Genomic DNA, 13463 nt, shown 5'->3' on the forward strand with positions numbered 1-13463 from the left:
TTCAGCTTGTTGATACCAGGTGTATTGTTGTTAGAAGTCAGTATTCAGCTTGTTGTTGGTAGACCCAGGTGCATTGTTGTTAGAAGTCAGTATTCAGCTTGTTGTTGATACCAGGTGTATTGTTGTTAGAAGTCAGTATTCAGCTTGTTGATACCAGGTGTATTCTTGCTTAGAAGTCAGTATTCAGCTTGATATTGATACCAGGTGTGTTGTTGTTAGAAGTCAGTATTCAGCTTGTTGATACCAGGTGTATTGTTGTTAGAAGTCAAGTATTCAGCTTGTTGTCGATACCAGGTGTGTTGTTGTTAGAAGTCAGTATTCAGCTTGTTGATACCAGGGTGTATTGTTGTTAGAAGTCAGTATTCAGCTTGTTGATAGCCAGGTGTATTGTTGTTAGAAGTCAGTATTTCAGCTCTGTTGATACCAGCTGTATTGTTGTTAGAAGTCAGTATTCAGCTTGTTGATGTACCAGGTGAATTGTTGTTAGAAGTCAGTATTCAGCTTGTTGTTGATACCAGGTGTATTGTTGTTAGAAGTCAGTATTCAGCTTGTTGATACCAGGTGTATTGTTGTTAGAAGTCAGAACCATCGTCTCTCTTAGTCCTACCCCTTGCATTCCCTCTAGGAGGTCGACCACAGTGAGAATCCTCGAACATCTACACACCAGAATATATGTATCTTTCCCTAAGGATGCCTTGTGGAGCCTCCATGTGTCCCAGTGACTGCACACACAATGATATTAGCCAGAGGGTGGACCAGGCAACTGTCCCTGCTGGAGGAGCCGTGACTGTGAATCCTGGAGCCACAATGGTTACTCTGACATGAAAACTGGATGCTCTATGGCAGAGGATTTCCCGACCTCTTCTCCGGTACCATCCGTGTATCTGATCTATTCCAGAGCTATCTGTAATCATCAAGTCCCTGGACCAGGTGAATCACTTGGGAGCCAGATACAACAACACTGTGAAACGTCTGGGGGTCAGTTTTGTAACACAACACAGTGCCACTGAAGTCTCAACTTTTTTAGGGAGCGTGCTATTGGCATGTTGACTGCAGGAATGTCCACCAGAGCTGTTCCCAGAGAAATTGAATGCTCATTTCTCTACCATAAGCCGCTTCCAACATCATTCTAGAGGATTTGGCAGTACGTCCAACCGGCCTCACAAGCTCCTTAGAACTACAGACTACGTGTAACCACGCCAGCCCAGGACCTCCACATCCGGCTTCTTCACCTGCGGAATATTCTGAGACCAGCCACCTGGACAAGCCGATGAAACTGTGGGTTTGCATACCTGAAGAATTTCTGCACAAACTGTCAGAAACCGGTCTCAGGGAAGCTCATCTGCGTGCTCGTCGCTCGCTCAACAGGATCTTGACCTGACTGCAGTTTGGCGTTGTAGCCGACTTCACTGCTCATCTTTGACGGCCACTGGCACGCCGGAGAAGCTATTTACAGATGAATCCCAGTTTCAACTGTACCGGGCAGATGGCAGACAGTGTGAATGGAATCATGTGGGCGACTGGTTTGCTGATGTCAACGTGGTGAACAGAATACCTCATGGTGGCGGTGGTGTTATGGTCTGGGGCTGGTATAAACTACAGACAACAAACACAATTGCATTTAATCAATGGCAATTTGAATTCACAGAGCACACCGCTGACGAGATCCTGAGGCCCATTGTTGTGCCATTCATCCGCCGCCATCACCTCATGTTTTAGCATGATAATGCACGTCTCCATGTTGCTCAGGATCTGTACACAATTCCTGGAAGCTGAAAATGTCCCAGTTCTTCCATGGCCTGCATACTCACCATGATACATGTCACCCATTGAGCATGTTTGGGATGCTCTGGATCTACGTGTACGACAGCGTGTTCCAGGATTCTACCAGACAGATATCCAGACAACTTCACACATTTCGTTGAGGAGTGGGACAACATTCCACAGGCCACAATCAACAGCCTGATCAAACTCTATGCGAAGGAGATGTGTCTCGCTGCATGAGGCGAATGGTGGTCACACCAGAAACAACCTGATCAGCTCTACCAGAAACTGGCACCTGTTTTTCTGAAGATATTTATAAGAATACAGATGGATATCTGTATCCCCAGTCATGTGAAATCCATAGATTAGGGCCTAAGGACATTTATTTAAATTGACTGATTTCCTCATATGAACTGTAACTCAGTAAAATCGTAGACATGTTTCCATGTTGCGTTGATATTTTTGTTGAGTGTACCTGAGGAAAGTGTTAAGACTAAAAACAAAACCAATAGGATGAAATGATAAGGTTCAACAATAAATTATAACATGTAAAAGGCAAAGGATCAAAGGGCAAAGGGCAAAGGGCAGCTCCCTGCATTAATAAGCACAGTTTAAGTTTGAACGCTTCTTAGCTGACCAATGGGGACTACCCTTTACCCTACTCGTGTAAGTGTGTGTTTTGGTTTCTCTCTGTACCCGTGCATTCAGGCATGTTCCCGGTCCAGGTCCCGTTAACTGTACAGTGGCGTGTGAGCAGTCCGTTGGAGTAGTAACCCTCTCGACGGGTGTAGGTGATGGAGCGGGAAAACACCAGGGCCATCATGAGGACAGGATCTGAGAGTTACGTGGTGTCCCTGCGTTCCCACAGGAGATCACTGAGAGAGAGAGAGAGACAGAGAGAGAGAGAAAGAGAGAGAGAGAGAGAGAGAGAGAGAGAGAGAGAGGTAGATTGAGAGAGAGAGAGAGAGGTAGATTGAGAGAGAGAGAGAGAGAGAGAGAGGTAGGATGGAGGATGAGAGAGAGACAGAGAGAGAGAGAGAGAGAGAGAGAGAGAGAGAGAGAGAGGTAGATTGAGAGAGGGAGAGAGAGAGAGAGAGAGAGAGAGAGAGAGAGAGAGAGGAGATTGAGAGAGGGAGAGAGAGAGAGAGAGAGAGAGAGAAGAGAGAGAGAGAGAGAGAGAGAGAGAGAGAGAGAGAGAGAGAGAGAGAGAGAGGTAGATTGAGAGACAGAGAGATGGAGATTGAGAGAGAGAAGGAGAGGGAGAGAGGAGGAGAGGGAGAGAGGAGGAGAGGGAGAGGGAGAGAGAGAAGGAGAGGGAGAGAGAGGAGAGGGAGAGAGGAGGAGACAGATAGACAGAGAGAGAGAGAGAGAGAGAGAGAGAGAGAGAGAGAGAGAGAGAGAGAGAGAGAGAGAGAGAGAGAGAGAGAGAGAGAGAGGTAGATTGAGAGACAGAGAGATGGAGATTGAGAGAGAGAAGGAGAGGGAGAGAGGAGGAGAGGGAGAGGGAGAGAGAGAAGGAGAGGGAGAGAGGAGGAGACAGATAGACAGCGAGAGAGAGAGAGAGAGAGAGAGAGAGAGAGAGAGAGAGAGAGAGAGAGAGAGAGAGAGGTAGATTGAGAGAGAAGGAGAGGGAGAGAGGAGGAGAGGGAGAGGGAGAGTAGAGAAGGAGAGGGAGAGAGGAGGAGAGGGAGAGGGAGAGAGAGAAGGAAGAGGGAGAGAGGAGGAGAGGGAGAGGGAGAGAGAGAAGGAGAGGGAGAGAGGAGGAGACAGATAGACAGAGAGAGAGAGAGAAAAGTGTTAATGTCAATTCCAAAGATGTTAAGAGGATAGTAAATCTGTGTGTGAGAAAACATATTGGGTCTTTTTGGTGGAGCTGCAACGCCTGTACCGGTAGTCGGGGTCGATTTGCGGGGACCATTCATACGTACAATGTATGCACGCACGACTATGTCGCTTCGGATAAAAGCGTCTGCTAAATTATAATAAGGAATGAGGGCTTCTCCTCATCTCACTGTCTCCATTTGTCAATTCAATTCAAAGGGCTCTACTGGCATGGGAAACATATGTTTACGTCGATAAAAGCAAATGGAATAAACAATAAACACAATCTAGAAGTAAACAAGGGATACAGTAGTAAGTAAATAAAACTCACAAAAAGGATTAACTGAATATAGACGTTTCAAATGTTATATTATTATATATATTATATATTATTATATTATTATTATTATATTATTGGCTATAAACAACAGTAGGTGAAGTATGATCTAAATAAACAAACAGATAAATATGTACTCACAGACCGTTGTCGGTTGCCCTGAGCACCGGGTTCTCACATATCTTCCTGCTGTGACGCTACACTGCGATATTCCACCTATCAGATATGGGAGTTTATCAATGTTGGATTTGTTTTCTTAATTCTTTTTTGGATCTGTGTAATCTGAGGGAAATATGTCTCTCTAATATGTCCATGCATTTGTCAGGAGGTTAGGAAGTGCAGCTCAGTTTCCACCTCATTTTGTGGGCAGTGTTGCACATAGCCTGTCTTCTCTTGAGAAGCCAGGTCTGCCTACGGCGGCCTTTCTCAATAGCAAGGCTATGCTCACTGAGTCTGTACATAGTCAAGTATTGTCTTAATTTATGGTCAGTCACCGTAGTCAGTTATTCTGCCACTGTGTTTTTTTTGTCAAATAGTTATCTTTTTGTTTCCGCCAGTTCTCTCTTACATATTTACTTCCCTCACCTCTCCTCACCTTCCCTCACCTCTCCTCACCTTCCCTCACCTCTCCTCACCTTCCCTCACCTCTCCTCACTCCTCCCTTCACCTCTCCTCTCACCGGCTGTGTCTCTCAGCTACCTGACGTCTCTTCATTTTCCCTCTTGCTTTCTTCCTTTCTCTCTCTTCAACACCATCCGTATCCATCACTTATTCCTCTGCATCCCCTTAGTATCCCTGCATTCTTCCACTCCCTCTCTCCCCCTTCCCTCTCTGTCTTTCCCTCCCTCCTTCATTAATCACAGTCTAATTCCTTCGTCCGTGTCCAGTGGATGGTGATGTGTATGTTCATTACTGTCTCCTTCCCGCCCCAGGCCACCACAGCGCTCCATGTGTCTGTGTGCATGCCACAGCCCCACTGTGATGGACCAGCTGTGACTGGGCCTTGATCGTCTTTGCCAAGACCACAAAACAGGTGGGCGCCCCTCAGCTGGCAGACAGCTAGGAATCAGACCACACAGAGGGAGGGAGGGAGGGAGGGAGGGAGGGAGGGAGGGAGGGAGGGAGGGAGGGAGGGAGGGAGGGAGGGAGGGAGGGAGGGAGGGAGGGAGGGAGGGAGCGAGGGAGGGAGGGAGGGAGGGAGGGAGGGAGGGAGAAACCGAGAAGAGAAGAGACAGACAGACAGACAGACAGACAGACAGACAGACAGACAGACAGACAGACAGACAGACAGACAGACAGACAGACAGACAGACAGACAGACAGACAGACAGACAGACAGACAGCACACAGACAGAGACAGACCAGACAGACAGACAGATAGATAGATAGATAGATAGATAGATAGATAGATAGATAGATAGATAGATAGATAGATAGATAGATAGATAGATAGATAGATAGATAGATAGATAGATAGATAGATAGATAGATAGATAGATAGATAGATAGATAGATAGATAGATAGATAGATAGATAGATAGATAGATAGATAGATAGATAGATAGATAGATAGAGGGGTGAATGGAGGAAGAGATGGAGAGAGACAAGGATTATTTATTTATTATTCTATTGTTTACTTCACTTTTGTTTATCATCTACTTCACTTGCTTTGGCAATGTTAACATATGTTTCCCATGCCAATAAAGGGAGGGAGGGTATTCTGCCACTGTGTACTCTCTGTTAAGGGCAAAATAGCATCTCTATTTCACACTTTTATTTTGAAAATTCTTTCCAATGTGCCAAGTAGTTCTCTTTTTGTTTTCTCATGATTTGGTTGGGTCTAATTGTGTTTCTGTCCTAGGGCTCTGTGGGGTGTGTTTGTGAACAGAGCCCCAGGACCAGCTTGCTTAAGGGACTCTTCTCCAGGTTCATCTCTCTGTAGGTGATGGCTTTGTTATGGAAGGTTTTGGAATCACTTGGTTGTAGAATTTAACGTATCTTTTCTGGATTTTGATCATTAGCGAGGTATTCGGTCTAACTCTGCTCTGCATGCATTATTTGGTGTTTTACGTTGTACACAGAGTATATTTTTTGCACAATTCTGCATGCTCTTTTCCCCCTGTATTCCTCCATCTGTCTCTGTCTTTCCACCCACTCCTCTCTCTCCTGTCAGACTGTTCAGGCTGTTACAGACATGAGGGGAGTAGCACACACAGAGGTGAGCAGTTGATTAGCAGAGAAACAGATAATTTCTGTGTCCAGGGGAAAGAAATAGAGCACCGATTTAACCGTATCTAGCAGGATAGCAGCTTCTTGGGTCAATAACTCAGGCAATTGAGGAATTTAAAACCTTTTGAAAGCATAAAAACATCTTGGAGACTGAAACCGAATGGAATTTATTACAGCCGAATAGACTGACTTGATTAGACATTTTACCACAACATCTCCTATAGACAGCTCTGAGACCCACACATCTCCTATAGACAGCTCTGAGACCCACACATATCCTATAGACAGCTCTGAGACCCACACATCTCCTATAGACTGAGCTCTGAGACCCACACATATCCTATAGACAGCTCTGAGATCCACACATCTCATATAGACAGCTCTGAGACCCACACATCTCCTATAGACAACTCTGAGACCCACACATCTCATATAGACAGCTCTGAGACCCACACATCTCATATAGACAGCTCTGAGACCCACACATCTCATATAGACAGACTCTGAGACCCACACATCTCATATAGACAGCTCTGAGACCCACACATCTCCTATAGCACAGCTCTGAGACCCACACATCTCATATAGACAGCTCTGAGACCCACACATCTCCTGATAGACAGCTCTGAGACCCACACATCTCCTATAGACAGCTCTGAGACCCACACATATCATATAGACAGCTCTGAGACCCACACATCTCATATAGGACAGCTCTGAGACCCAGCACATCTCATATAGACAGCTCTGAGACCCACACATCTCCTCATATTGACAGCTCTGAGACCCACACATCTCATACAGACAGCTCTGAGACCCACACATCTCCTCATATAGACAGCTCTGAGGCCCACACATCTCCTCATATACACAGTCTCTGAGACCCACACATCTCATATTGACAGCTCTGAGACCCACACATCTCATATGGACACAGCTCTGAGACCCACACATCTCCTCCTATAGACAGCTCTGAGACCCACATCTCAGGATCCACGGCTCTGAGACCCACACATCTCATATAGACAGCTCTGAGACCCACACATCTCCTCATATAGACAGCTCCGAGACCCACACATCTCATATAGACAGCTCTGAGACCCATACATCTCATATAGACAGCTCTGAGACCCACACATCTCTCATATAGACAGCTCTGAGACCCACACATATCATATAGACAGCTCTGAGACCCACACATCTCATTTTGTTCTCGTTAAAACCTCTCTAGGATAGGGGGCAGCATTTTCACTTTTGGATAGGTAGCGTGCCCAATAGTCAACTTCCTTCGACCTCATCTCCCAGAAGATAAGATATGCATATTATTAGTAGATTTGGATGGAAAACACTCTGAAGTTTCTAAAACTGTTTGAATCATGTCTGTAAGTATAACTGAACTTATGTAGCAGGCAAAACCCTGAGGACCAGCCATTCAGATTTTTTTTGATTTTTTATGTCACTGTCTGTCCAATTGATATTTCATTGGGAAGCCAGATTTCTAATCACCCCTGTTCTCAGTTCCTACTGCTTCCACTGGATGTCACCAGTCTTAGGAAATAGGTTGAGGATATTCATTTGTGTAATGAAGAAGAAGGCCATCAGGAAGTAGAGTAACGTCATGTGTACTGTTTGAGAGTTGCGCAAGACCTAAAAAAAGTAGCGTTAGTTTGTTGCTCTCCTGTATTTGAAAACAGATAGACCCCGTCTCTTAATTTGATCGATTATTAACGTTTACAAATACCTTAAGCTGTATTACAAAAAAGTAGCTTCGAAATGTTTTGGCAAAGTTTAGAGGCCTATTTTTTGCATATTTTGCCGTGACGTTGTTCAAAAATTGAGCTGTTTTTTTCTGGATCAAACGCTCCAAATAAATGGACAATTTGGACATATATGGACGCAATTTATCGAACAAAAGGATGTTTATGATGTTTATGGGACATATTGGAGTGCCAACAAAAGAATCTCATCAAAGCTAATGCATATTTTATATTTTATATCTGCGGTTTGAGTAGCGCCGGCAGGGTTGAAATATGCTACTCTCTCTTTGTTGACATTGTGCTATCATCAGATAATAGCATCTTATGCTTTCGCCGAAAAGCCTTTTTGAAATCTGACATGGTGGCTGGATTCACAACGAGTGTAGCTTTAATTTGGTATCTTACATGTGTGATTTAATGAAAGTTCGATTTTATATCATTTTTTTGAATTTGGCGCTCTACATTTTCCGCTGGCTATTGGCCAAGTGGGACGCTACCGTCCCACATATCCCAGAGAGGTTTAATTAACCTCTTGACCCTAGTGGTCAGATTATTTTTTTTATTTTTTTTATTGTCTAATGTCCTTTTAGTGATGGTTAACTTCTTGACGCTAGGTTTTTTTTTTTTAATAACGTTCCCAAGGTAAACGGACTATTTCTCAAGTCCAGATCGTAGATTATGCATATCATTTACAGATTATGATAGAAAACACTCAAAAGTTTCCAAAACTGTCAAAATATTGTCTGTGAGTATAACAAAACTGATTCTGCAGGCGAAAACCTGAGGAAATCTAAACTGAGAAAATATATATATATTTTTTTTTTATCTGTGTTTCCTGGCCCGTCTTTCTTCCATTTAATGGGGTATCAACCAGATTCCTTTTCAAATGGCTTTCTCAGGCTGTGACCAGGCTTTAGACATAGTTTCAGGCTTTTATTTAAAAAAATGAGCGATATTTTTCAAAACTAGTCAGGTGTCATCTGATTAGTTCCTGCGCGCGAGAGGGGTAGCTCTCCATTTTCTTTCTCTCTTTTATTGAATAGGTCACGGTCCGGTTGAAATATTAACGATTATGTTTGTTAAAAACAACCTGAGGATTGATTATAAAAAACATTTGACATGTTTCTACGAACATTACGGATACTTTTTGGAATTTTCGTCGAACGGAACGAGGCTTTGGTTTTCTGAACATAACACGCAACCCAAATGGCGTTTTTTGTTATAAAAGTAATATTTATCGAACATAAAATAACATTTGTTGTGTAACTGGCAGTCTCGTGAGTGCAAACATCTGAAGATTATCAAAGGGTAAGCGATTCATTTGATTGCTTTTTCTGACTTTCTTGTGACCGTGCATCAATCTGGGGCTAGAACAGCTAGCCCCAAATTAGCATGGTCACGAAAGTAAGAAAAGCAATCAAATGAATCGCTTACCTTTGATAATCTTCAGATGTTTGCACTCACGAGACTCCCAGTTACACAACAAATGTTATTTTTGTTCGATAAATATTACTTTTATAACAAAAAACGCCATTTGGGTTGCGTGTTATGTTCAGAAAACCAAAGCCTCGTTCCGTTCGACGAAAATTCCAAAAAGTATCCGTAATGTTCATAGAAACATGTCAAATGTTTTTTATAATCAATCCTCAGGTTGTTTTTAACAAACATAATCAATAAAATTTCAACCGGACCGTAACCTATTCAATAAAAGAGAGAAAGAAAATGGAGAGCTACCCCTCTCGCGCGCAGGAACTAATCAGATGACACCTGACTAGTTTTGAAAAATATCGCTCATTTTTTTAAATAAAAGCCTGAAACTATGTCTAAAGCCTGGTCACAGCCTGAGAAAGCCATTTGAAAAGGAATCTGGTTGATACCCCATTAAATGGAAGAAAGACGGGCCAGGAAACACAGATAAAAAAAAATATATATATATTTTCTGGTTTAGATTTCCTCAGGTTTTCGCCTGCAGAATCAGTTTTGTTATACTCACAGACAATATTTTGACAGTTTTGGAAACTTTTGAGTGTTTTCTATCATAATCTGTAAATGATATGCATAATCTACGATCTGGACTTGAGAAATAGTCCGTTTACCTTGGGAACGTTATTAAAAAAAAAAACCTAGCGTCAAGAAGTTAACCATCACTAAAAGGACATTAGACAATAAAAAAAATAAAAAAAATAATCTGACCACTAGGGTCAAGAGGTTAATTAAACCTCTCTGGGATATGTGGGACGGTAGCGTCCCACTTGGCCAATAGCCAGGGAAAATGTAGAGCGCCAAATTCAAAAAAATGATATAAAATCGAACTTTCATTAAATCACACATGTAAGATACCAAATTAAAGCTACACTCGTTGTGAATCCAGCCACCATGTCAGATTTCAAAAAGGCTTTTCGGCGAAAGCATAAGATGCTATTATCTGATGATAGCACAATGTCAACAAAGAGAGAGTAGCATATTTCAACCCTGCCGGCGCTACTCAAAACGCAGATATAAAATATAAAATATGCATTAGCTTTGATGAGATTCTTTTGTTGGCACTCCAATATGTCCCATAAACATCATAAACATCCTTTTGTTCGATAAATTCCGTCCATATATGTCCAAATTGTCCATTTATTTGGAGCGTTTGATCCAGAAAAAAACAGCTCAATTTTTGAACAACGTCACTACAAAATATCCAAAAAATGACCTCTAAACTTTGCCAAAACATTTCAAACTACTTTTGTAATACAGCTTAAGGTATTTGTAAACGTTAATAATCGATCAAATTAAAGACGGGTCTATCTGTTTTCAATACAGGAGAGCAACAAACTAACGCTACTTTTTTTAGTCTTGCGCAACTCTCAAACAGTACACATGACGTTACTCTACTTCCTGATGGCCTTCTTCTTCATTACACAAATGAATATCCTCAACCTATTTCCTAAGACTGGTGACATCCAGTGGAAGCAGTAGGAACTGAGAACAGGGTGATTAGAAATCTGGCTTCCCAATGAAATATCATTGAACAGACAGTGACATAAAAAATCAAAAAAAATCTGAATGGCTGGTCCTCAGGGTTTTGCCTGCTACATAAGTTCAGTTATACTTACAGACATGATTCAAACAGTTTTAGAAACTTCAGAGTGTTTTCCATCCAAATCTACTAATAATATGCATATCTTATCTTCTGGGGATGAGTAGAAGGAAGTTGATATTGGGCACGCTATTTATCCAAAAGTGAAAATGCTGCCCCCTATCCTAGAGAGGTTTTAAGACAACAAAATGAGATGTGTGGGTCTCAGAGCTGTCTATATGATATGTGTGGGTCTCAGAGCTGTCTATATGAGATGTGTGGGTCTCAGAGCTGTCTATATGAGATGTATGGGTCTCAGAGCTGTCTATATGAGATGTGTGGGTCTCAGAGCTGTCTATATGAGGAGATGTGTGGGTCTCAGAGCTGTCTATATGAGATGTGTGGGTCTCAGAGCCGTCAATATGAGATGTGGGTCTCAGAGCTGTCTATAGGAGGAGATGTGTGGGTCTCAGAGCTGTCTATATGAGATGTGTGGGTCTCAGAGCTGTCAATATGAGATGTGTGGGTCTCAGAGCTGTCTATATGAGGAGATGTGTGGGCCTCAGAGCTGTCTATATGAGGAGATGTGTGGGTCTCAGAGCTGTCTATATGAGATGTGTGGGTCTCAGAGCTGTCAATATGAGGAGATGTGTGGGTCTCAGAGCTGTCTATATGAGATGTGTGGGTCTCAGAGCTGTCTATATGAGATGTGTGGGTCTCAGAGCTGTCTATATGATATGTGTGGGTCTCAGAGCTGTCTATAGGAGATGTGTGGGTCTCAGAGCTGTCTATAGGAGATGTGTGGGTCTCAGAGCTGTCTATATGAGATGTGTGGGTCTCAGAGCTGTCTATAGGAGATGTGTGGGTCTCAGAGCTGTCTATATGAGATGTGTGGGTCTCAGAGCTGTCTATATGAGATGTGTGGGTCTCAGAGCTGTCTATATGAGATGTGTGGGTCTCAGAGCTGTCTATATGAGATGTGTGGGTCTCAGAGTTGTCTATAGGAGATGTGTGGGTCTCAGAGCTGTCTATATGAGATGTGTGGATCTCAGAGCTGTCTATAGGATATGTGTGGGTCTCAGAGCTGTCTATAGGAGATGTGTGGGTCTCAGAGCTGTCTATAGGATATGTGTGGGTCTCAGAGCTGTCTATAGGAGATGTGTGGGTCTCAGAGCTGTCTATAGGAGATGTGTGGTAAAATGTCTAATCAAGTCAGTCTATTCGGCTGTAATAAATTCCATTCCGTTTCAGTCTCCAAGATGTTTTTATGCTTTCAAAAGGTTTTAAATTCCTCAATTGCCTGAGTTATTGACCCAAGAAGCTGCTATCCTGCTGATCGGTTAAATCGGTGTCTATTTCTTTCCCCTGGACACAGAAATTATCTGTTTCTCTGCTAATCAACTGCTCACCTCTGTGTTGCTATTCCCCTCATGTCTGTAACAGCCTGAACAGTCTGACAGGAGAGAGAGGAGTGGGTGGAAAGACAGAGACAGATGGAGGAATACAGGGGGAAAAGAGCATGCAGAATTCTGCAAAAAATATACTCTGTGTACAACGTAAAACACCAAATAATGCATGCAGAGCAGAATTAGACCGATACCCGCTAATGATCAAAATCCAGAAAAGATACGTTAAATTCTACAACCAAGTGATTCCAAAACCTTCCATAACAAAGCCATCACCTACAGAGAGATGAACCTGGAGAAGAGTCCCTTAAGCAAGCTGGTCCTGGGGCTCTGTTCACAAACACACCCCACAGAGCCCTAGGACAGAAACACAATTAGACCCAACCAAATCATGAGAAAACAAAAAGAGAATTACTTGGCACATTGGAAAGAATTTTCAAAATAAAAGTGTGAAATAGAATGCTATTTTGCCCTTAACAGAGAGTACACAGTGGCAGAATACCCTCCCTCCCTTTATTGGCATGGGAAACATATGTTAACATTGCCAAAGCAAGTGAAGTAGATGATAAACAAAAGTGAAGTAAACAATAAATAATAAATAAATAATCCTTGTCTCTCTCCATCTCTTCCTCCATTCACCCCTCTATCTATCTATCTATCTATCTATCTATCTATCTATCTATCTATCTATCTATCTATCTATCTATCTATCTATCTATCTATCTATCTATCTATCTATCTATCTATCTATCTATCTATCTATCTATCTATCTATCTATCTATCTATCTATCTATCTATCTATCTATCTATCTATCTATCTATCTATCTATCTATCTATCTATCTATCTGTCTGTCTGTCTGTCTGTCTGTCTGTCTGTCTGTCTGTCTGTCTGTCTGTCTGTCTGTCTGTCTGTCTGTCTGTCTGTCTGTCTGTCTGTCTGTCTGTCTGTCTGTCTGTCTGTCTGTCTGTCTGTCTGTCTGTCTGTCTCTGTCTCTCTCTCTGTTTCTCTCTCCCTCCCTCCCTCCCTCCCTCCCTCCCTCCCTCCCTCCCTCCCTCCCTCCCTCCCTCCCTCCCTCCCTCCCT

General features: G+C 42.7%; 1 protein-coding gene across 1 annotated transcript in view; it reads left to right on the forward strand.

Annotated features, from left to right (window-relative positions):
- Window positions 1–13463, forward strand: part of LOC139555342 (CUB and sushi domain-containing protein 2-like) — a 993500-nt gene that overhangs the window by 900119 nt on the left and 79918 nt on the right. The window lies entirely within an intron of this gene.

Source organism: Salvelinus alpinus, chromosome 26, assembly GCF_045679555.1.
Source record: "Salvelinus alpinus chromosome 26, SLU_Salpinus.1, whole genome shotgun sequence".
NCBI lineage: Eukaryota > Metazoa > Chordata > Actinopteri > Salmoniformes > Salmonidae > Salvelinus > Salvelinus alpinus.